Below are 21,398 nucleotides of genomic sequence, written 5' to 3' on the forward strand. Positions count from 1 at the left end.
TTTTCTCTCCTATTGGTGGTCTCCATCCAGCAACTATTATGTCCACGTAAATGGGCTCCAGATCTAAATCACCAATCCAGGTCTGCAATCTGAGCTCCAGAAACATACTCCAGCCACTGCCAGGGCAGCTCTATTATAATATATAGTCTCACTCTCCCAAAGCCTGACATATCCAAAATCAAATTCATCCATCAATCTCACTTCTCCTCCACTCTTCCCAAACCCATCCATATTCCAAAGCTTCACATCTTTCTGTCTACAATGATCTTCTACTCTCCCTCTAATCAGTGTCTCACTATTCATTAAGACAACTCAGATCTCATGTTTTCTATTTATAAAATGTCTAGGTGCAATGGAGCAGACTTCTGAACCTACATTCTTTAGGGTCCAGATGAATGGCCACTTCCCAGGTGAAGTCTCCCATCACCCCTCCTAGGAAAAAGGACTTTTCCTTCCTCTGGGCTCCCAGAGCACTTAATCTGAAACTTCCTTTTAGCCCTTTCTACATTCATCTCCATTTCAAATGCAAGTCTCTAATGTCTCTGTACTTCTGAAATATTCCTACTTCCCAATACATTTAATAATTGTACCTCCACCAGAAAAAAATCCTGCCATCCTAAATTCCCCCTTTTTTGAACTGACTAGTGCCTTTTTATGGATTTCTCATCTAATAGTAACAGATCATACTCCCAGCTTCCTGGTAGTTACTACATCCTCACTCGGTTATGTTAATGTCTATGTTATTGAAACACTCTATTAAATGGTGTGGGTACTTCTAAGTGATGAGAGAAGACATCATTGTGCTTCACAAAGGGTATGACTTTAGAGTCAAATAGATGTGCATTTGATTTGGGTTCTATACTTATTAGATGCCTGAACTTGAGCAAGCCATTTAACTTTTATGAGCCTCAGATTCCCCCTTTGTCAGTGGAAGGGTGGCACTTACTTCAAAAGTTTCATACTGTGCTCTTTCCCTCCTCCACGAGTTTGCACAGGCCATGCCTTCAGCTTAATTCTCTCACCCACTTTTTGCTGGCAAGGCTTCTGATTCTTCAGGCCTCAACTTAGATGCTACATGCCTTAGGAATTCCCCCAGCCCTCAAAAACCAGGGCAGTTGTCTTTTCCATGTGCTCACTGCCCAAGGTCTTGGCACTTAGTCCTTGAATTGCAGTCATTTGTTTCTTGCTCTTTCTTTCCCTCTTTGAGGAACTGTTACCTCTGTCGAGGACAGGGACCATGATTTGTTAATTGTCACATACCATCTTTGTCCTACTTCATCCACTTTTGATACAACAACAACAAAAAAAAGTCAGAAAAAGTAAGCCACCTCAGCTAAGGAATTCATAATTCTGAAACTCTGAAGAAAATGTCAATTTCTCACTAAGTGCTTATTACCTGAATGCATTGCAACATTTCAGCTCTTCAAATTGCTGGCTCCATTCTTGCACTGTGTTAGGCACTGGACAATAATTTGCTTTTGGTACAGAAATTGAGTGATGTGTCTTCTGAACTGATGTTAAAACCCAATAGTTTCCAATTTCATAAGATTTAAAGCCAGTTTTGTACATGTGAAACTACCCAAATCACCAAAAGAATTAATTTTCTTAGGAGATTCTCATCAGTAATAGCAATTTCCACAGTTTGTTTGGCACCCCTAGTGGTAAATATTTTATTTTAAAAACTCAGCCACATATAAATTTATTATAACAATCTAGGCACTTTGTCATAAATAAAAGCAATGATAACTATGGTGCTATCTTCTATTTACTTCAAATGTCACTTCTGAAGTGTATATTTATAGTACATGGTAATTCAAAGAGGAAGCTCCAGGGTCAGATAGATCAGGTTCCATTCCCATCCCTGACATTCACTAGCTGTGTGATCTTGGGAAAGTTATTTCATTCCTCTGTGACTCAGTTTCTTAGTCTATAGAATAGCAATAATGGCCTCTGCATTATAGAGTTATTGTATGGCTTAAATGAGCTAATACATGTAAGGGCTTATAACAGTGCCTAGCACCTGTTATAAACACTCTATAACTGTTAGCTATTGTTATTTGCCAGGGGTGAATCAAATATAAGAAGAGTGTTTGGATAAGATTACCTTTAAACTCCCTGCCGATCCTGAGATTCTATGTCTCTATATCATTCCAATCCCTCAGCATTCCATTCAGTAGGGAGGGGGCAGCATTATCCACATTTTACAAACAGTAAAATTGAGCCATAGAGAAGCAAAATGTCCAGTAAGCAAGTGGCAGACTGAAACTAGGACTCAGGTTTTTAGATGTAAGTATTAGGACTCTTTCCGGGAGGCTGTGTACCTGTACATTTAAAAGTGAATGTTAGATATCCCTTATGAGCCTGTGAGCAGTGACCCCTTGATGTTCCTTCTCTGCCAAGGTTCTCCATAAATGTGCATCAAGGTCACTTCTGTCTCTACCTCTAAGATGATCTCAGGCCATATCTTTTCGGATAGTTTTCTTGCTAGCTTTAAAAAAAGGTATATTGTGGAGTTGGATGAAGGGCCAGCTGCCTGTATTCTCTGCCTCTTTAGGCATTCCCATGCCTAGGTCGTGCTATGTATACACATACTTCACTTGGCTGCAGACCCTGACTTTTTGGAGGGTTTCTTCTGCTGAGCGAGGACCTCAAACCACTTGAGAACCCCACAACTGACCTTATTCCAAAACATTCTATCCCAACCACTCGCCCATCCCATTCCACCCTGGATTTATCCTACAATCATGGGCAAAGGATCTGCAGAAGCTTCCATCCTCCCCCTTTCTCTTCCTATCTGGGTTGGTCAGAGGGAATCCTCTGTCTTCTTCAGGACCCTGGCTATGCAGAGGCAGCCCCAAGAGTTGGGTGCGGGGAGTATTCCTGAGCCTGAATCTGGACTGTTTAAGAGGATTTAGGATGCTTTTCTTTTCTGTCCACTAGGGGGCTGCTTGTAGGGGGATGGAAAAAACGGAGGCTTAAAAAAAATCATGCTGCTGAAATTTCAGCAAGAGGGGAAAAGAGAGAGCGCGTGAGAGAGAGAGAGAGAGAGAGAGAGAGAGAGAGAGAGAGAGAGACAGCAAAGCAGTCCCAGGCTTCCTCCTCTCTTTCACGTCAGAGGCAGGAACCGACTGTGCTAAGGCTGTTGGCTCAACACGCAGAGGAGACAGGGGCAGACCCAGGGAGAGTGAGAGAAGGGGGTCCTCTCTGACCCAAGGAATTACCACTAGTGGAGTGAAGCCACCTGACTTTTTGATCTTATTTTGGTTACCTCCTCATTCTCCTTCCACCCGTAGCCCTGACAGCTTGGGTTTCATTTCTTTCGTGAAGCCTTGTCTCTTCCTCCTAGAAAAGGAGGAACGGAAGAGAAGGGAAAGAGGTGGGCTCTCTAGGTGAGCGCATCAGCTGGCTTCAACCTGAGCAGACAAGAATTTTCTTCCCAGGAAGCTCCTCTCGCTCCCCGGCCGCCCACCCCCAGCCTGGGTAAGTCCGGAGCACTCGCTCCTTTGATTTTCTCGCTAACGTAATTTCAGCACCAAGGAGAGCTATGAGATGCATTTTGGTTCCTGTGTGTCTGTGTGTTCCTGTAAGGCATTTGGCACTAAGGTTACATCTATTTCTCTGCTGCCAGTAGAGTCGGGTACTGCGTAGGGAAAAGAAAGGCGCAAAACTATGTTTACCGAATTAAAGGGGGATGTGGACTCTGGCCTTGCGGGTGTGTGTTTGTGTGTGTGTGTGTATGTGTGTGTGTACTGTTGCATAAGACAGGTGAGGTCTGAGCTAAATTGCCGGTGGTTTCTGCGTGTCTCCATGTAGGGCTGTTCTTTTTGTCTGTAGATAAGCGAGAGGGTTTGGGGAATTAGTCGTGCACCTTCTTTAACTCTCTCCCGACAAGCCATCCATGGTGGGAAAGAGTTGCAAAGGAAGCCTGGGGGGTTGGGAGTGGAGGTAGAGCTAAAAGTTATGCACCTCTGAAAGAGCTTTAAAGAGGTGGTTTGTAAAATGTCAGTTTCCTAGGATTCTCTGGGCTCTTGCTGTGGAGAGAGACCAACCTGACCTTTTACTTTCTCTTCTGGTGTGAACCCATGGCAAGTGGGCAGGTGCAACAGGTGAAGCTCAGGCTGGGGCGGCTTTGCGGGGCTGAGGTCCCTTCTGACTTTATGGTTGTAGGAAAGTGCTAGTGTCTTGAGCTTTGCAGAGATTGGCTGATGTGGGTTATATTACATTTGCAAGGAGGCAGGAGGTACCCTCCACTTTTCTGTCATCCTTGGCTATGGGTGGTTGGAAAGAGGACAAAATCTGTTCTGCCCTGTTTTCTGGGGCATCTGGTAGTGAAAAACAACTAAGAAGAAAGGTTTGTCTCTATATGTCTAGGGCAAGCAGAAACAAACTTAGACTTGTCCCAGACTCAGGAGGGCTTCAAGAGGTACTCTGTTCTCTTTTAGCACTGAGAGGCTCTGCAAACAGTAGCTCATTATTACTTCATTCTTCACTGCTACTACTTTTTTGCAAGGTATTACTCTATCTCTCCTGCTTTCTGCCTCTCTCAAGTATGTTCAGTCAATTTCCTGCATCTGCTTTGGTATTGTCTTGGAGACAGTATATGCCTGCCCCTGCCCCATTCAGTCCTGGCCACGCCTACCTGGTTGAGTCATTCAACAAGTGGTGTTGAGGATTTCCTTCAATCATTCAAGTCTCCATGGAGCCAGCATCCTACAGGGAACTTGAAAGAGATGTGGCTTGTTGTAGGAGCAAGTTTTCCCTTATTTGACCCCTAACTATTTATGGTTCTGGTCACTTTCTTGAAGTGTGTTGAGACAGGGGAGATACATACGCAGGGTGGGGTGGTTTCACTCTTTCCAACCCCAAATGAACCCTAGAATGGTGATTCTTTGTCTTATTTTTAATTCAGCACCATGGGCCCCTTCTCCAAGATGAAGAAAATACTCTCCACCTCTGGCTGGGAGCCTTCTGGGTGAGAGACATAGTTCTGAGTGAAATGGCACCACTTTTCTTTTTTTACTATGCTTGGCATTGGATCCAGAAATCTTAGCATCTCCCTAGAATGGCAGGAAGTAGAATGCATCCAGGAAGAGAGTGAAGTCAGAGGTTGTAAGGGTAGGGAAGAAAGACTGAAATAGATAAATGCAGAGCATCAGAAACCAACACTGACTCATTCAATATTTTAACACTCCAAACCCTCCAGTCCTTGAAATCTTCTGGTTTGAACAAGTGAGTGGATGGATTTCTGCATGACACATCCATAAGGATTTTTTTAAAATTATGCCCTTGCAGTGGACCCTGTCCAAAACCGCTGTTTATTACTTAAGTCACCATACTTAGTGGTCGTTATCTTATTAATGCCCTTAAATTCTCTGAAAAAAAAAAAGTGCTCAGTGACATTATTGGACCCATTTTATAAATGGAGAGACATGCTTAAAGTGGGAGGCCAGAGGATAGCAAAAGCGGAAATAGAACTTCTAACCTGCTAATATTCCCTCACCTAGGAAATGCAGTAATGCTCATGTGCAGGAGAGAAGGAATGAATTGCTCCCCAATGGATAGACTTGCAGCCAGAGCCTTTTAGGGAACTCAGTGTGGAGCAATGGCCTCTCTCTGGTGAAGAATGAGAATCAGTCAGAAGTCTCAAGGTGCTGCTGGCCTTTACTTCTCAGCTAATAAGATGGCCAAGAGTCAGGTAAAGAGCTCTCTGGGCTTACTGCAAAGAGACAACCCTGGGCTGGTGGCATCTAGGCTGAACTGATGTCATGCACCAGATTGCCACATCACCGTGCCCCAGAGATCCCAGCTGAAGCCACCCTATCTGGGGCATGTTGCCATAGATGTCTTGGCTTTGGGTGTTGGGTGACTGTTCTCTCTATGAACCTTTTCTGGGACCACCTTCACTGAGTCCTCTGTGGCTCTGAATGTGGCAAGGATGACTAAGGAGCAGGAGAGAACTGGGCTCTGAGCACGTATAGAACCACTAGAAGAGGAGTGGGAAAGTGGATGCAAACTCACTTTACATATAATGCCACTTCTGCAGCATTCCTGGCTGTCACATCTGGCCAGCAATCTGGAGACAAAGTAAGTTCTCATGCCCAGCCCCACTTCACTGTGCAGGGGAGACTGCTGGGCTGCCCCCCAGGACTGGGGAGATGAGGAGTGGTGGGGAAAGATAGGAGGAGGAGGTCAGCTGCTCTGCCCTATTCTCCATGGCCATAGGTTGCCATCTTTTACCTGGAAAGGGCCGCTATTACTTTTTTTGTTGTTGAAAAAATGATGTGTAATTTGTATATAATAAAATGCACTGATCTTAAGTATTCAGATTAAGTTTTGACAATTGTGTACACTTGAGTACCCCAAAAAAGATGCACAAAAGTTCTCTGTGGTTCTTTCCAATTTTTCCCTCTCCCAACCCCATCACTTTCTGACTTCTATCAACATACCTTACGCTGCTACATTTTGCAGTGAAAATGTATTGCTGAATGTATTACTTAATAGATGTGGTATGTAAACCCTAGACTTTCCAGAGAACACCTCAGAGTTCTGAGGCTATTGTTACTGGGTAAGTAGCAAAGATGTGGGAGGGGTACATTCTGCACCCCAGCCTTAAGGTCATGGTGTTAGAAAGCCAAGTGGTCATTTCAACCGTTTATAGAAACCAACAATCAAATGTGAATAGAAACTGTAGAAGCTCCTGCAGGCAACTGCCTCAGAGCTGACCTGAGTTATTTGATGGAGTTCATAGAGATGATTTTCAAATTTTTATTAAAAACTTAGAATTCGATATTCCAAGTTGGTGGCTGGTCATGAATCTTCCCATCTGGGCTCCAGGAGAGGAGCTGAGGAAAGAGTATCTATGTGAGCTTAGTAAAGAAAGAAAGAGGAGAGTTCATTGTGATAGAGCTTATGCCATGAAATTCATCCCTATCCACAAAGGTCATGGTGGAGGAGGGTGCTGTTTCTGTTTATTTAAGAGTAAATTTAGAACCAGAAGCCACTTACAGAAACTCATGTACCAACATAGCTCTATCCAGGGATGTCTCCATTCACCCTGCTCCCATCCCTGGGTTGTGGGCTGGGTAAGGTGTTACTCTTTTGCATTTTACCATTAAGAACTAATGGAGTTATCAGAAGGTTTAGTAACTTTGGTGAATGTGTGTTTGTGTGTGTGTGCATGTGTGGTATCAGCACACGTGTACAAACATATATAACCAGTTTGGACATGTTGCCTGTCCAATTCTCTTCTACTCTGTCCCTCATTTAAGGGCCACTGGATAAAGATGGGGAATTTTGTGCACCATTTGTACATAGGGTCTTCCACAAGGAAATCAGAGTTTCTGGATTAGAATCTTTAGTAGAGCTTAAAATGTGTCCAGGTAGGTCACAGACCTGTTTACATGTTCAGAGGGTGCTCATGTCCTCTGCCTCCCTCCATTTGGAGACCTTACTATAGCACCTTCTTCCAGGGTTTTGCCCCTTTCTTGGGTCACCTGCCTTTGAGAATGCACTCAATGCATCCAGCCAGCTCTTTTAGGGGAAGGCTCCTGAATCATCTCTGCCAGCTGGGATCCCACAGAGTAAAGTGTTGGTTGCTAAACCACCATGTCATGGAAAGTTAGAAGACAGCCAAAGTGAGGACTCCCTAATATGGAAATACAAAGTTGAATGATGTCCACAAGCCAATTCCAGTAGATGATTTGGCAGAAGTGCAGAGATACACTTTTGCCTCCTTTTGATTATGGGCTATGCTAATAAAGATGAGATTTCCTACCTACTAGAGTTTCATCTTCTTAAGAGACAGTCCAGTGGGGAAGGTGGAATTGGAATGAGGTTGTTCAAAAACTATTTCCAATCACATGTAAGAACCACTGTATCTTTGCCTTGGAAACATGACTTTGAATTACAACTGTATTGGTAAATTTTGAACACATCAAGCTAATAATATGCCAGTTGGCAAAGGGAATTCAAGCAACCTTGTTTTTGTTTTCTCTTTCCCTCCTTTTAAAAAATATAGTTCAGTGACACTAAGTACATTTACATTGTATGCAACCATCATCACCATCATCCATTTTCAGAACTCTCTCATTTTTCCAAATGGAAACTCTGTACACATTAAATGCTAATTCTCCATTTCCTCCCCCGCCAGCCCTTGGCAACTTCTACTTCCTATCTCTATGAACCTGACTATCCTAGGTACTACATGTAAGTGAAATCATACACTATTTGTCCTTTTGTAGCCAGTTCATTTTATTTAGCATAATGTCCTCAAGGTTCATCCATGTTATAGCATGTCAGAACTTCCTTCCTTTTTATAACTAAATAATATTCCACTGTATGTATGTACCACATTTTGTTTATTCATCCATCCATCAATGGATGCTTGCATTGTTTCCTATTCCCCTCCTTTAATTCTTGCCAATTGCCTCTGCTTTACTCTCCAATCAAGTAAGAAAAGGAAACTTTCTTGTTATGACACTCCCATGAGTTAAAATTGTTCCCTTTCGCTACGAAGTTCAAGCAGGTGGCTTCTTGGAGGCAAATGGAGGAGGATACATTGGGCTGGTGCAAATGAATGAATTGGATTTATCTTCTATACTCAGATTCTCATTGCTAATAAGTACAACAGCCAAAGTTTAAGTGAGCATGGAGGCTAAACTCTCATCTATTCTCCCCGCTCAAGTGCCCCAATCTTATCCCAGAGAGGTACTAGCAGGCAGGAAGAAGTGCAGCCCTCGCCCTTGGGGAGCATGTCTCTGGGTTATGTATTACAAGGTGAGACTTCAAAATGGGGGAAGGAGTTCTGGGGTCAGGGACAAATGATCCAACAGACCCATTACAGTTTATTGAAGGGTTCCAGCCTGGTCTCCTAGGGACCCCTATCCTACAGCAGGGTACTGTCAAGGGCACCCCAACTTGGCTTCTATAATAACGTCTCATGCTCTGGCTATAAATGACTCAATAAAGGTTTATTACCAGGACCCAGGAGGAAGTTGTGATTACTTAAATCTGGATGTGTCCTCCTCAAACCACATGGTATGAGGAAAGACAAAGGGGGAAGCCTGGAACATTGGTCCTAGGACATTATCAACCCAAGATGGCTAACATTAGCAATATCTCTGGGCTGGAATTTGGTCTTTGACCCTAGTCTACCTAAAAATTCACATTCCTGGGCCCTGGCAGCTTGAGTCTTTCTATGGCTTAATGATAAGGCTAGCCAACACTTACTGGGTGCTTACTATAAATTTTGGCCAAGTGTTTGGCACAGAGAATGCCCTTAATAAATGTTTTCTGTCTTTACTATTAATGAACATTTTAAATACTTTACATCATTTAATGAGTAAAACTTTATGATATATACTATTGTCCCCATTTTACAGGTGAGAAAACTGAGGCATAGTGATGCTAAATGACTTTCTTCTGGGTTGAACAGAACCAATAGAAAATCAGAAAGTTTTTATAAAGCCCTCACATTTTATAAAACCAAGCTCTTGAGGGGTTCAGAGAGGCTAACGTCCATGCCCAAGGCCACACAGCTAGTAGGTGGCAGGGCTGGTTTTTGATCAAATCTGTTTGGAACAGAGCCTACTTTGTTGTTGTTGTTATTTTTGTTTTTGTTTTGTTTTGTTTTTGAGACAGGATCTCACTCTGTCACCCAGGCTGGAGTGCAGTGGTGTGATCATGGCTCACTGTAGCCTCCACCTCCTGGACTCAAGCCATCTTCCCACCTCAGCCCCCTGAGGAGCTGGGACTACAGGCATGCACCTACATGCCCAGCTAATTTTTTTATTTTTTTTTTCTTTTTGTAGAGATGGAGATCTTTATATATTGCCCAGGCTGGTCTTGAATTCCTGGCTTTAAGTGATCCTCCCACCTTGGCCTCCCTCCCAAAGTGCTGGGATTATAAGCAAAAGCCACTGCACCTGGACAGAGCCTAAGTTCTTCCACTCTCTCTACTGGTTGTATCTTAGTCATCCCTCCCCTGCTCTGGGCCACATGTACACAGAGCCCATGGGGCAAAGGCATCAAGAAGCAAGACCTGGGGGTTATTAACAGGAAACTGAACTTCGAATTCCTATGCATCCCCTCCTTCCCTCATCCCCAAAAGCCTATAGAGATAATCATATCTTCTTTAAGTTGCTTTTATGAGAATTAAATAGGGCATGAGTACAAAGTCCCTGGTACAGTGTCTGGCATGGAACATGTCCTCTAGCCCAGATTGTGCCACCTGCTATTTAATATGGCCTGGGGACTGGGTGTAGCTCGGGGTACTCGGTATTTCAACAAGGTAGCAATTATCTGGGCTGACCTGGATTTTATATGCTCCTCAAGTGCTAATGGGTTGGGTTGGCCCTTGTTTTACATCACCTTGATTTTAGAAGCATATGTTGGCTATTTTTTCTCCTACTCTTTTAGCACCAAGAGCCAATCTGATATTTTTAAATACCTGAAAGGTGCCTCTTCCCAGTTAATTACATTGAAATTGTACTAGACTGAAATTAATTTGAGCCTTAAGGAGGGTTTCTGAGCCCTATTCTGCAGTCAGCCAGACATCATGAACATTTGAGTTTCCTTTTTTCTACCTTCCTCTCCCTCCAGGTTCTTCTGCCATTATGAATTTTATTTATGAAACATTTTTCCTTCCTTTATAATTATGTTTTCCATAAGAAGAATATCTAACAGCCACCTCCTGGCTGGGCTAGAGTAATTGTTTGAATTTTTTGATGGTGTGCAATTTCAAAGGTTTGAGTTTATATAGATTACTTTGAATTTATCTCCACAAGTACATCGGGAGAGAAGCTGCTGCCTGCTTCATGAAGTATTGTAAGGCCTGTAGTCATGAGCACTGGCATTTGTGTGGATAGTCTGTTTATCTAAATGGATTTCTGTCAAACATATACCATAATAAACCAGATTTTGCCAGCTTGTCCTGTGTAAGTACCTCCTGATGTTCCCTGTGAATTTATCAATACCAAGGTCAGCTGTGGTGCCTGGGCCCAGGGACAGGTGTGGAGAGAAGATCAGCTGACAGTCACAGTGCCCTCTCTCCCTCCTCACACTGGTCAGCTGTGAGCCAGGGGTGACAGGGCACAGGCAGACAGAGAAGAGGGCAGTGCCAGGGCTGGAGAGCTCATGTCTGTCCAGGTGCTGGGAGGAGAGATGGCCAGCTGGGCAGATGGACAGGGCCCTGAACACCAGATGAGAGCCCCGCAAGTGGCTATGTTGAAAAGGGCAGAGGCCAGAGCTGCCTATAAAGGGACTGTCTCCTCACGGTGACCCAGTCCGTGCCACAGAGAGATGGAACTTATAAAGCAAGCCATAAAGCCTCCCATTCAAAGCCGTATATATTTATAGAGATATAAATGAAGTTTAATGCCAGTGAAACTCACTATAAAAGCAAAAGACTTCATCTGTATCTATACTTCAGGTGCAGATCAATGCAGGGCTTCCTGCCTTTCTGCAAACGAGAGCTGTCTGTGAGCACGTGTGCCCACTCGCTCACACGCAGCCCAGCTGCCTTGCTCTGGAGCCAGCCATGGGATAGGAGGGACAGAGGTCTTTTGAGCATCTGCAAGTGAGGCGCCCAGCAACGATGCGCTCCCCTTTCCTGCAAGGGCTGTTTAAAAACAGGAAGAAGAAAGAGAAAAAGGGAAAAGCACTGCCAAAACCAAGCTGCTTCAAACAGTCAGGAGCCTGGCTTTAAATAAAACAATTTGAGGCAGGTAGGCTTTTCATCTACCTTGGAAGCTGCCAGGTTTCTGCTCCTCAGACCTCCAGATGGGATGTGACTGCAAAGCCCACCTGACCAGTTCCACCGTCTAAGTGTCTCCACTGACCTTGCATCCCCTGCTGCCCATGCTCACCAGGCAGAAACACTCAATGAAACTCTAACCAACAAGAGTTTGAATCTTGACTCTGCCACTTACTAGCTGTGTAACTATGGGGAAATCCATTGACTTCTCTGAGCCCAGTTTCCTCACCCATGAAATGGGGTAAATAGCTCCTACCTCTCAGAATTGCTGTGTCTCTTGAATGAGATGTCATTTTCTACAAAAAGACGTATAACAGCCCTTAGCACATAGAGATTCTTCAATTAATAGAGTACTCACTTTGTGGGAATTCCAGACAGGAAGTGTATATTTCAAGGCTGGAGATCAGGGGCACAAGATTGCCCTCATATATGTCAACATATGTTGACATATCTTCTCCCCATGGAGTGGAGGAGGCCCTATTTGGCCTGAGGTTGGCTGCAGGAATGAGACATTGCATTCTTGAGATAGGCAGTGGCCTTGAGCCCTCTTCCCTTCTCATGCTGTCCCCAGCTCTCCCTGGCTGCAAGGCCTCTGAGCTCAAGGTAAGGTTGGCTGGCCAAATAAGATAGCTCTTATCTCCATGAAGTTGCCCTTGGTGGGGCCTGGCTATGTCCTCATTACTGACTCCCTCACAAGGCAAGAAGCAGCAGTGTAGCCCACCGGGGCGTGGTTTCGCTGGGAAGTGTGTCTTGGCTAACTAGGGATGCCCTTCTGTACTGGACCCTCGAGAGGTGAGCAAATCATGCCAAGGGCTCGAATTTCGTTGTGGGCCACCCTTCATCCAGGAGCGGGGCCAGGTGAGATGTTCTTGAGGGGAGGAAAGCATGCTGTTGATCTGCACCCTGATCTGTTCCAAGTGGGGTGTGGGGAGGAGACCACTATCAGTCAATCTCTCATTAAAAATGGTCTGAGGCACTGTGCCTGAGTTATGAAAATGCAAGGCAAGAGTGTGCCATGCCCTCCCCTCTACCCCTACCCCTTTTTTTCATTTGTGTTTTATCAGCTTAATTTAGTGAGAATGAGAAACACAGGCAGCCATTCTTGGAGACTGGGAGGGAAAGGGACGAAAGTCCCGAGAGGGCCTGGGGTGACTTCTCCTGCCATGTCTTCACTCTGACCCAACAGAACCCTCCCAAGCAGCATCCTTCTTTGTGACTGAAGGCCCAGGAGATGGTGAGAAGTGCAGAGACCTGTCTCTCTCTCTGCACTCACCCTGTTCCACTGTTTTCACTATTTCCTGTGGGCCTCTGGCAACCACACCTGACATTCACTAACTCTGTGACAGTGGGAAATCTGGGAAGGGACCCAGCTCCCAATACTTGAAATGTTTTGACCTTTTCTTTTTAAGTTCTTAAGGTCAAATATTGCTAAAGAGATTATTTTCCAGTGGCAAAAGCCTACAAGAGAGGAAAAATAGCATTTTTACTTCTAATGTTTTGCATCTCACTCCAGAGCCAGGCTCAGCAACTGGCCTGACCAGGACCTGCCAGTGATGAAGGAGGAACTGTGGCAAATGGTTACCTGAGCTCTGATTTGGGGATGTTTAGGATCTCCTGGGTTCAGAAATCATCAGCTGGGTCCCCAAATAGCTCCACCTCTATTTTCAGTAGCAAAATAATCGCTAACATCTACATGACAAAAACTATTTTCAGGCAATGATCTAAGTATTTCATGTATAGAAACTAACTGATCTCAAGAATCTCTTTTGGAATGAGGTGCTATTGTTACCCCCATTTTACAGGTGGGGGAACCAAGACACAAAGTTTACAAAACCTGCCTGAAGACATGTGACAAACGGCAGAGCCAGAATTTGAACCCAGGGATTCTGTGCACTTAATGACTATGCTGTCTCTGAGCATCACACAGAAACCTTCCAGGTTCCCCATTGCCAGAGAGTGACACAAGGAGCTGGACAATTACAGTCCTTACAAGCTTAGTCTGAACCACAAAGGTCAGGTGGAAAGTAAGACCAGAGCAGTCACTATTTCTCTATGGGGCTTGGTTCTGCCAGTCCTACCCCTCTTCCTTGGGGAGTCATTCTGTTTTTTTAACAAGGCCCTATCTAACTCTCACAAGATAAGAAAAGAATACAGGTCCAAAGTAAGTGAGTTTTCTTAAATGGGTTTTCCTTCATCCAATCTCACAAGGTAGTGTCAATTCTCATCTATCCACAAAAGCCTCATTCACTTTGTGGCTTATTCACTTTGGAGATTATCTGGGCCAAAGTTGTAACTACTCATCCACTTGTGGGCCACTTCTTTTAACTCTGATCTGCCATCATGAAAAATGAAATTCCTAAAATGGATTCTGAAATGATTGGTCCAGCTGGGCAGGAATATGGACGGCAGATACAGCCAAGCCCAATTTGTTCCTGTGGAGGTTTCTTGTTCAGCTGTGAGGCCATAAATTGAGCACTAATGGTAGCCAGAGCCTCCAGAAGATTCAAGGGGAGGCAGGGGGTGCTGGTGAGGGTATGGGGCAATGCAGGGGCAGCCCAGGCACATCCCTGCTCTGGAGTCAGAGATGGAGATGACAGCAGGATATCAGCAGAAGAAGCAGGTGGGATGTTCAGCACTTTATAGCCACTCACAGCATGCCAGACACAGCAGCAAACCATGCCAAGAGGCAGACTCATACCAGAGGAGATGCACTGGGGTCCCGGCAGGCCTGAGAACCCCAGTGCAGGCTGGGTTAGAAGCTAGAGTTTAGTTCTTGCATCAGGTGCTGAGCGGAGACAGTTGACAGGGGGGTGCATCACAGCTCTGGGTAAGGTGATTCAGGGCTGAGAACCCATGCCAGGCTTGGAACAACTACCCACAGGCAGCAGGACACAGAGTAAGCATGAGTTCTGGAGTCAGTGAACGTGAACCAGAATCTTGGCTCTGCCTGCTGTCCCCCCTTAATGAAATCATTGAGCCTCTCTGAGCCTTCGTTTTCTAGTCTCTAACATGGGAATAATAATTACTGTCCATAATTCTGTGAAATTTGAATAAGGCAACATATATAGGACTCTGGGCACTTAATTGGTACTCTGAAAATGTTTATTCCCCCAGTAGAAATAATAATTTCCTGCATTTTGTTTGTGTTTTATACTTTTCATAGTCATATGCTATATTTGATCTGCACAACCATTGGTGAAGGTAAGCAAAATGACTGTTATTAGTTACTTCCAATTTATACATGGGAGAATTACTATAGAGTTTCAGTGACTTGCCCAAGATAGCACAGGGCAATAAGTGACAGAATTGAGGTCGCAACCACACTAACCCACACCTGTCAGTTGAAACATTTATGGTTCCCTTTGTTGTCCTGTAATTGGGCTGGTCATTGAAATCACAAAGGTCAAGAAGACCCACTGTTCCGATGGCCAGAAGACAGAACCAGCTCCATGGGCTCTGCAGTATCTCTGTGGATACTGGGCAGGGCCTGGGGTGTCCTTTAGAGACTTTGGCACCAGGCCTTTCAAGTCCTCTTATTTCTACAATGTGTTCTGAGGTAGCTTCCTTAGTAGCTTAGTGCTGAGTGCTATAGAGGCCAAGCTTCCTTTAAGTCATATATCGTTGGCTTTCTGCCCCCAGACAGACATCTTAGGAGCCTGAGTCACTGAATATGGCTACTGCAAAGGAAGCATCTTCCACCTCATTCCTCCACTAACCGCAGAAGACAAAGCCTGTGTGTGCAGCAGGTCAGTAGCCTCAAATGCTAGCTCCACAGAGAAGCCCACTGTAGTATTCTTATCTAAAATAACTCTCCTTATCACCACTCTCTCACTTTACTTTTGTTTATCACATTTATCACCAGCCAACATAGTGTATATGTATGTTATTTCTTCCTTATTGTCCGTTCCCTCTCAACAGAATATAAACCTGGTGAGAATAAAGACACTATCTGTCTTACTCACAGTTGCATTCCCAGCCTGGAATTCTGTTGGCGTTCAGTAAATATTGGTTGAGTGAATGAACAAATGGGTTTTCATCCAGTGTTCTCTATTTCAACAAGCTGTTATTAAAGATCTACTCTGTGCCAGTCATTTCATTAAAGGCTGAAAACCGTGGCTTCACTAAAGGTGAAGTTCAGTGACAGATGGCTCCCTGTCTTTGAGGGTCTTCCAATCTGGTTGGAGTAAAGGGGGAGTCACAAAGATAACTTCCTAGCATTGTGCTAATGTCTAGGAACCAGCTGTGTCAAGTAGGGGTGGGATCAAGGGAAGGGTGACTCATCCTGCTCAGGGTATCTTATTAAGTTCCACGAAGGAGATGACAGGTGGGTTGCATATTAAGGGTGCGTAGGACTTTGCCAACCCAGAAGGGGCACTCCAGGTAGAAAGAACAGCATATGCAAAGGCTCAGAGTCCTAGAAAAAGCATATTGGAAGGTAACCAAGAAACGTGATGTGGCTGGAACAGAGAAGCACTGGGCCTTGGTGCAGGTGGTAGTGAGAATGGTGAGATGATACTGAAAAAGGAGATTGGAATTTGTTTTTCTCTTCAGGATACTAATGGGGAGAATTACCAACTGCTCAGAGTACCTTAGGCATGAGATCTTAAGCTATGTTGTAAGATGCAAGTTTGTTGCCTCTTTCATCAGAGAATTACAGGAGCAACTTAACTAAATTTTATTCATGATTGAGATGCTCTTTTATATTAGTCACACCTTTTACTGCAAGATCTCCAAGTCCAAGAGTGATGGAGGGACTTGGGATGAATAGATGGGACCCACATAGCTGCCAGATTCCTCATCTTCGGTAGAATGCTGGGGGATGCCATGCTGTTCTCGTTGTAACAACCTAAGGCCAGTTCCCAGCCACCTACACTGATTCATTCATTCTAGATACTTTCATAAAAATGACACCACTCAGATTGGTAATATAGAGATTAAAAGCAAGATTGTTTAGTGAGAATGAGAGATACAGAAATGAATGAAAGAACAGAAAGGGAGGGAGGGAGGGAGGAAAAGACTAGGTACGGTGGCTTATGCCTGTAATCCCAGTGCTTTGGGAGGTTGAGGCAGGGGACTGCTTGAGGCCAGGAGTTTGATGGTGCAGTGAGCTATGATCTCACCACTGCACTCTGGCCTGGAGACAGAGCAAGACCCTGTCTTGAAAGGAGGACAGAGACAGAGAGAGAGAAAGAGAGACCTTAGACCAGAAACTTGAATGCTCATTCTGTTTGCTCTAACTGTGGCTTATTTAAGAAAATTGTCCATTCTGCTTACTAAATCCCTTCTCTTCTGGAAAGAGGATGTGGTTGGGAGGCTCCCATGCCAGGGGCTCCACTCCAGGAAAATGCTTCCCTATTGATTTTTGTGTCAGCAGTTCAAATGGGGGTATTTATACTGTGGCTGAGCACCTAATAAAAATTTAAATTATTGTTAAAAAAAAAAAGTAAGGAAGGAAAAACTCATCAAGGAATGACCTGCTAAGGAGAATAAAAAATAGCCACACATAGGAGATGAGGACCTCAGGAAAGGAACTGGAACACTAGGGTTGTGAGGTTCACCAAGATGTGTCTCAGGCCCTTGCGTTTCTCCTCTTGAATGCCTCTCCCTCTGATCCAAACACTTCTCCCAGGCTTCATCACTCATTAGCTCAGGAGACTGGGTAAATAACAGGCATTTCTCTCTTACCTCTTCTGTTCCTTGAGTGGGAGGAAACAATGGAATATCAAATATCACTTATGCAAAGCTCTTGGAAAGAGCATAACACATAGTAGGTACTCAACAAATATTGATTTCCCTACCTCCTTTCCCCTGTGTAGGATCCCATATTCAGTTGCTTCCTCAAAGGCCATGCCCTATAGCCTATTAAAACCTGATTGCAGCCAGCTGCTGTCCTACTTGAAAGGCCCTGAGCCGCTAAATCACACCTATGTATAAATGATCGATAATGAATTAATAGGTTAGTGGTAGCACTTATGGAAGGCAGAAGGCAAGAACCAAAGGAAGCTTTAATGGCAGAATGTTAGAAACCAGTTACAGGCCTCTGTAGTGAGAATTTGGGTGATGAGGCTTCAACAGAGTTCCTTAAATCATGCCTGCTAGGAAACCACCTCTCTCATCACCTGTAAGGACAGATGGTGCACAGGGTCAGAAGAGCAGAGATCAGGACCCTCAAACTTTAGTGTTGGCATCAGAGGGCTCACCTACTCCCTGACCATATCCTTGACTTGACAGTGTCATTAACTGTACCGTCTCCAAAGTCTTGACTTCAGGCCTCCTGACAGCTTGTCTTTTCCTTCTGGCTCCAGTATTACAACTCCAGCAATTATACAGTTGCAGCCTCTGGCCTTGCCTCTTTTTAGCCATCCATAGCCTCACCCTGGCCTCACCTTACCAGGCTTAGAGTCCACCATCCACTGTTACCACTGATCTCCTGCAGAAACCTCTCTGGATTTATTTTCTTGTACTCATCTGGCAAAACTCCAACCTGGTTAAACCCAATTTCTGGTCTATCCACACTTATGTCTGGACAACTATACATTGCCAGAGAAAAATAGATAGTTGTGCTGACTGTTGTCACTTAACAATAATAACCATAATTCCCAAATGAATACTAGAAATAGTCTGGCAATCTCACTATATTTTCCTAGTAAGTTACCTTTCCTGCCTCCACAATTTTATTTCTCCTTTCTCAAGAGATGGCTGCCCTCCCTTTTTAATCTTCTCTCAGATGATGACCTTACCTTGTATTTTATAGACAGGCAGTCCCTCATCTCCCTGCCACTACTCCACACCTCTTGTGCCCATCCTTTTGGCCTTCCCTTTTTATTCATGGGTGTCATGGCCCTGCTTCTTGCCAAGGCCAACCCTCCCCAAGTGCCCTAGACCACACCCTCTCATGCTTCCTAAACCTCTGTTCCTGCAATTATCACCACTTGAATCCTCAGTTTCTCCCTTACTACTTTGTTTTCCTGTAAGCATAGAAATGTGTTCTGATATCTCCTACCTTGAGAAAGTGAAACCCTCTCTTGACTCTACTGTCCTTGTAGTTTCCACCCTATTTCTCAGCTCCCATCTCTAGCAAAACTTACTGAAAACATCACTGTTTCCAATTCTCACTTCCAGTCTCTCTTCTCCCAAGCAGGCTTCCATCCTCACTACTCCAAAGAGACTGCTCTTGTCAAGGACTCCAGTGAACTTCATCTCATCAAATCTCCTGGTCATTTGTCTGTGTTAACTTGGTACTTGGCCTCTCAGCATTATTGGACAATTATTCCTCCTTACTTTTGGGAAAACGGGTCCATGATAATTACTATGGATAAATTTGGGGTTTTAAACAAAGATCTCATGGATCCAAAGTTTTAGGCAATATGGACCTCCTAGATTCACAATTTTGTTTTACTCCATATGGACTATTAAGTAGACAACAGGGTCAAACAGCAAGGTCATACAGTCAGGAGAGTTCCCTTGTCATTGCTTAGGCAGTCCCCTTCTGAGAGCCTGGCTTCTTTCTCTGGAGCCATCAAGGAATAGGCAGGGAGAAAGGATCTTCCTTTCAGTCCAGTGTTGATCTGTGGCTTCTTCATGCCCTTGTTTCTGCTTGGCTGTCACTCCTTACATGCCACATTGGGGCTCATTCAAGCTGATTTCCCCAGCCCTGCCCACTTCCACCTCTCTGTTGATTTACCTATAATCAAGGGCTATTTGTCTATCATATTTACTTCACTGAAAAACAGTCATTGCTTTGAAGGATTTCATAACATGCTATCAAATAAATTATTTTGAAAAAATAATATTTTAAAAATACTCAGCCTTTGTGATAATTTGTGATCACATTTTATCTTTCAATTTTTCTTTTATATTTTATATCATTGGCCTGGATTTGGTCTTTAAAAGTCTGAACCTCAAATGCAGATCTTGCTTAGGCATTTGCTGACCTACAACCAATGAAAAAGATGTTTGCTTAGTCACAGAGTATATTCTGCTTTGCAGAGGTACTTTCTCTGACCACAGACAAGGAGGTAGTTTCATTCCTTGTGAAAACTCACTGAACAACACCCTCAGACCCTTATTTGACTACAGGCACCTTAGGAGATTGAGGAGGGATATTTGAGATGCAACTTTACTTTCATATTAAGGTTTAGGCCTAAACTGCAGAAAATCTATACAATCACAATTTTTAACTTAAAACATTAATCAGCAACAACCTGGACTTCCTCCTACATATCCAAAAATCCCACCAAATATATTGCTGCTTATCATTTCCTGGTCTTCTATAGCACTGCTGAATATAACATAGGGTAGATGCCTGTATCATCTGAGTAACAGATGGCAGGTGTTGGTATGGCCTTTTATTACTTATCTGTGTAATCTTTGAGATGTTCTTGAGGACTGGTACTTTAGCATACCCAATAGCACTAATAACTTTATATATTCTTCTGTTATCATATTTACTATCATTTAAGTAATCAATTTTCTGCTCCATTTATTTGTCCATTCTATGAAAGAAGTGCTGGAAACCTCAGAGTTGCTCCTAAACACTCTAAACCCCCCTTTTTTTTTCTCATTGCATTTTTTATGAACTTGGCACCTCTAATGCTTCCTCCCATCACTCCACTTTCGTTTCCATGACACATTCTGAAGTACAGAAACACAAACACATTGTAGAGTCCTCAAGTAAGAGGCACCCAGGCTTCAGGAACTGTCCTAGGTGCTGAATATCCAGCAGTGACGAAGGTCTCTGAGCTCCTGAAACATTCATTGGGGGAGAGGTGTAACACATCCATCGCCAAGTTCTATTGACTTTACCTCCTTAATATCTCTTACATCAGGACATTCCTCTCCATTTCTAACCCACTAGCGCCTTCGTCTTTCTCTTCTACTATTAAACTGCCTTGGTCTTTCTCTTCTACTATTAAAACAAGTTCCTATCTTCCCCACATCCTCTCTTGCCTGTTATTTTTTCCCCTAAATTTTGATCCTTTATTTTCTTTAGAATAAATAGTTGCCATGACTGTTATTGATGAAGAAACAGACGTCACTGAATTATTGAGAGATATGGTCATCGTGGATGTTAACATCTGGGATGTGTTTTGTGAACACTTGTGATTTTAGGTATAGAATTTAAGGTGGTGGAAGTTGTATCTGTTGAGACTCCTGATGTTGCCATTTTTGACAATGCTGTGGTTTTCAGAGTGATGACTGTCATATTGCTTAAGACTGAGGAAACTCAAGTTTGTGATAATTCCACAGTGCTATGGGAAGGTTCACTTATATGGCTAGAAGGCACACGTTGGATATTCTAGTTCTAGAGATTGGGAAGTTCAAGATTAAAGCACCAGCAGATTCATGTTTGGGTGAGAGGTTGCCTTCTGCATAGATGGTACCTCTTCATTGTGTCCTCACAGGGTGGAAAGGGGCCTGTTGCTTTTTCCCAATCTATTCTCTACACTTTCATTGATGGTATCAGCAATATGTATATCTGATCATGTCACTCCCCTGCTTAAAACCTTCAAGCACTTTCCATTGATCTTAGGACATAGGCAAAAGTTCTTAACGAGGCTCTACATTATCCAGTCCCTGTTTCTCTCTCTAGCTTTGCTCCCTCTCACACCCTGAGCTCAAGCCATGCTTGGCTGTTTTCTGAGTT

The 21,398-nt window shown here is 43.8% G+C and overlaps 1 protein-coding gene across 2 annotated transcripts in view; it reads left to right on the plus strand.

Annotated features, from left to right (window-relative positions):
- The first annotated feature begins 2,934 nt into the window (after positions 1–2,934).
- Positions 2,935–21,398, plus strand: part of TNR (tenascin R) — a 418,990-nt gene continuing 400,526 nt past the window's right edge. For both annotated transcript variants that reach the window (XM_025396562.1, XM_025396589.1), the window contains exon 1: positions 2,935–3,480. The gene's annotated coding sequence lies outside the window, so the exon portion shown is untranslated. The remainder of the gene's footprint in view (positions 3,481–21,398) is intronic.

Source organism: Theropithecus gelada, chromosome 1 (assembly GCF_003255815.1).
Source record: "Theropithecus gelada isolate Dixy chromosome 1, Tgel_1.0, whole genome shotgun sequence".
NCBI classification, from domain to species: domain Eukaryota; kingdom Metazoa; phylum Chordata; class Mammalia; order Primates; family Cercopithecidae; genus Theropithecus; species Theropithecus gelada.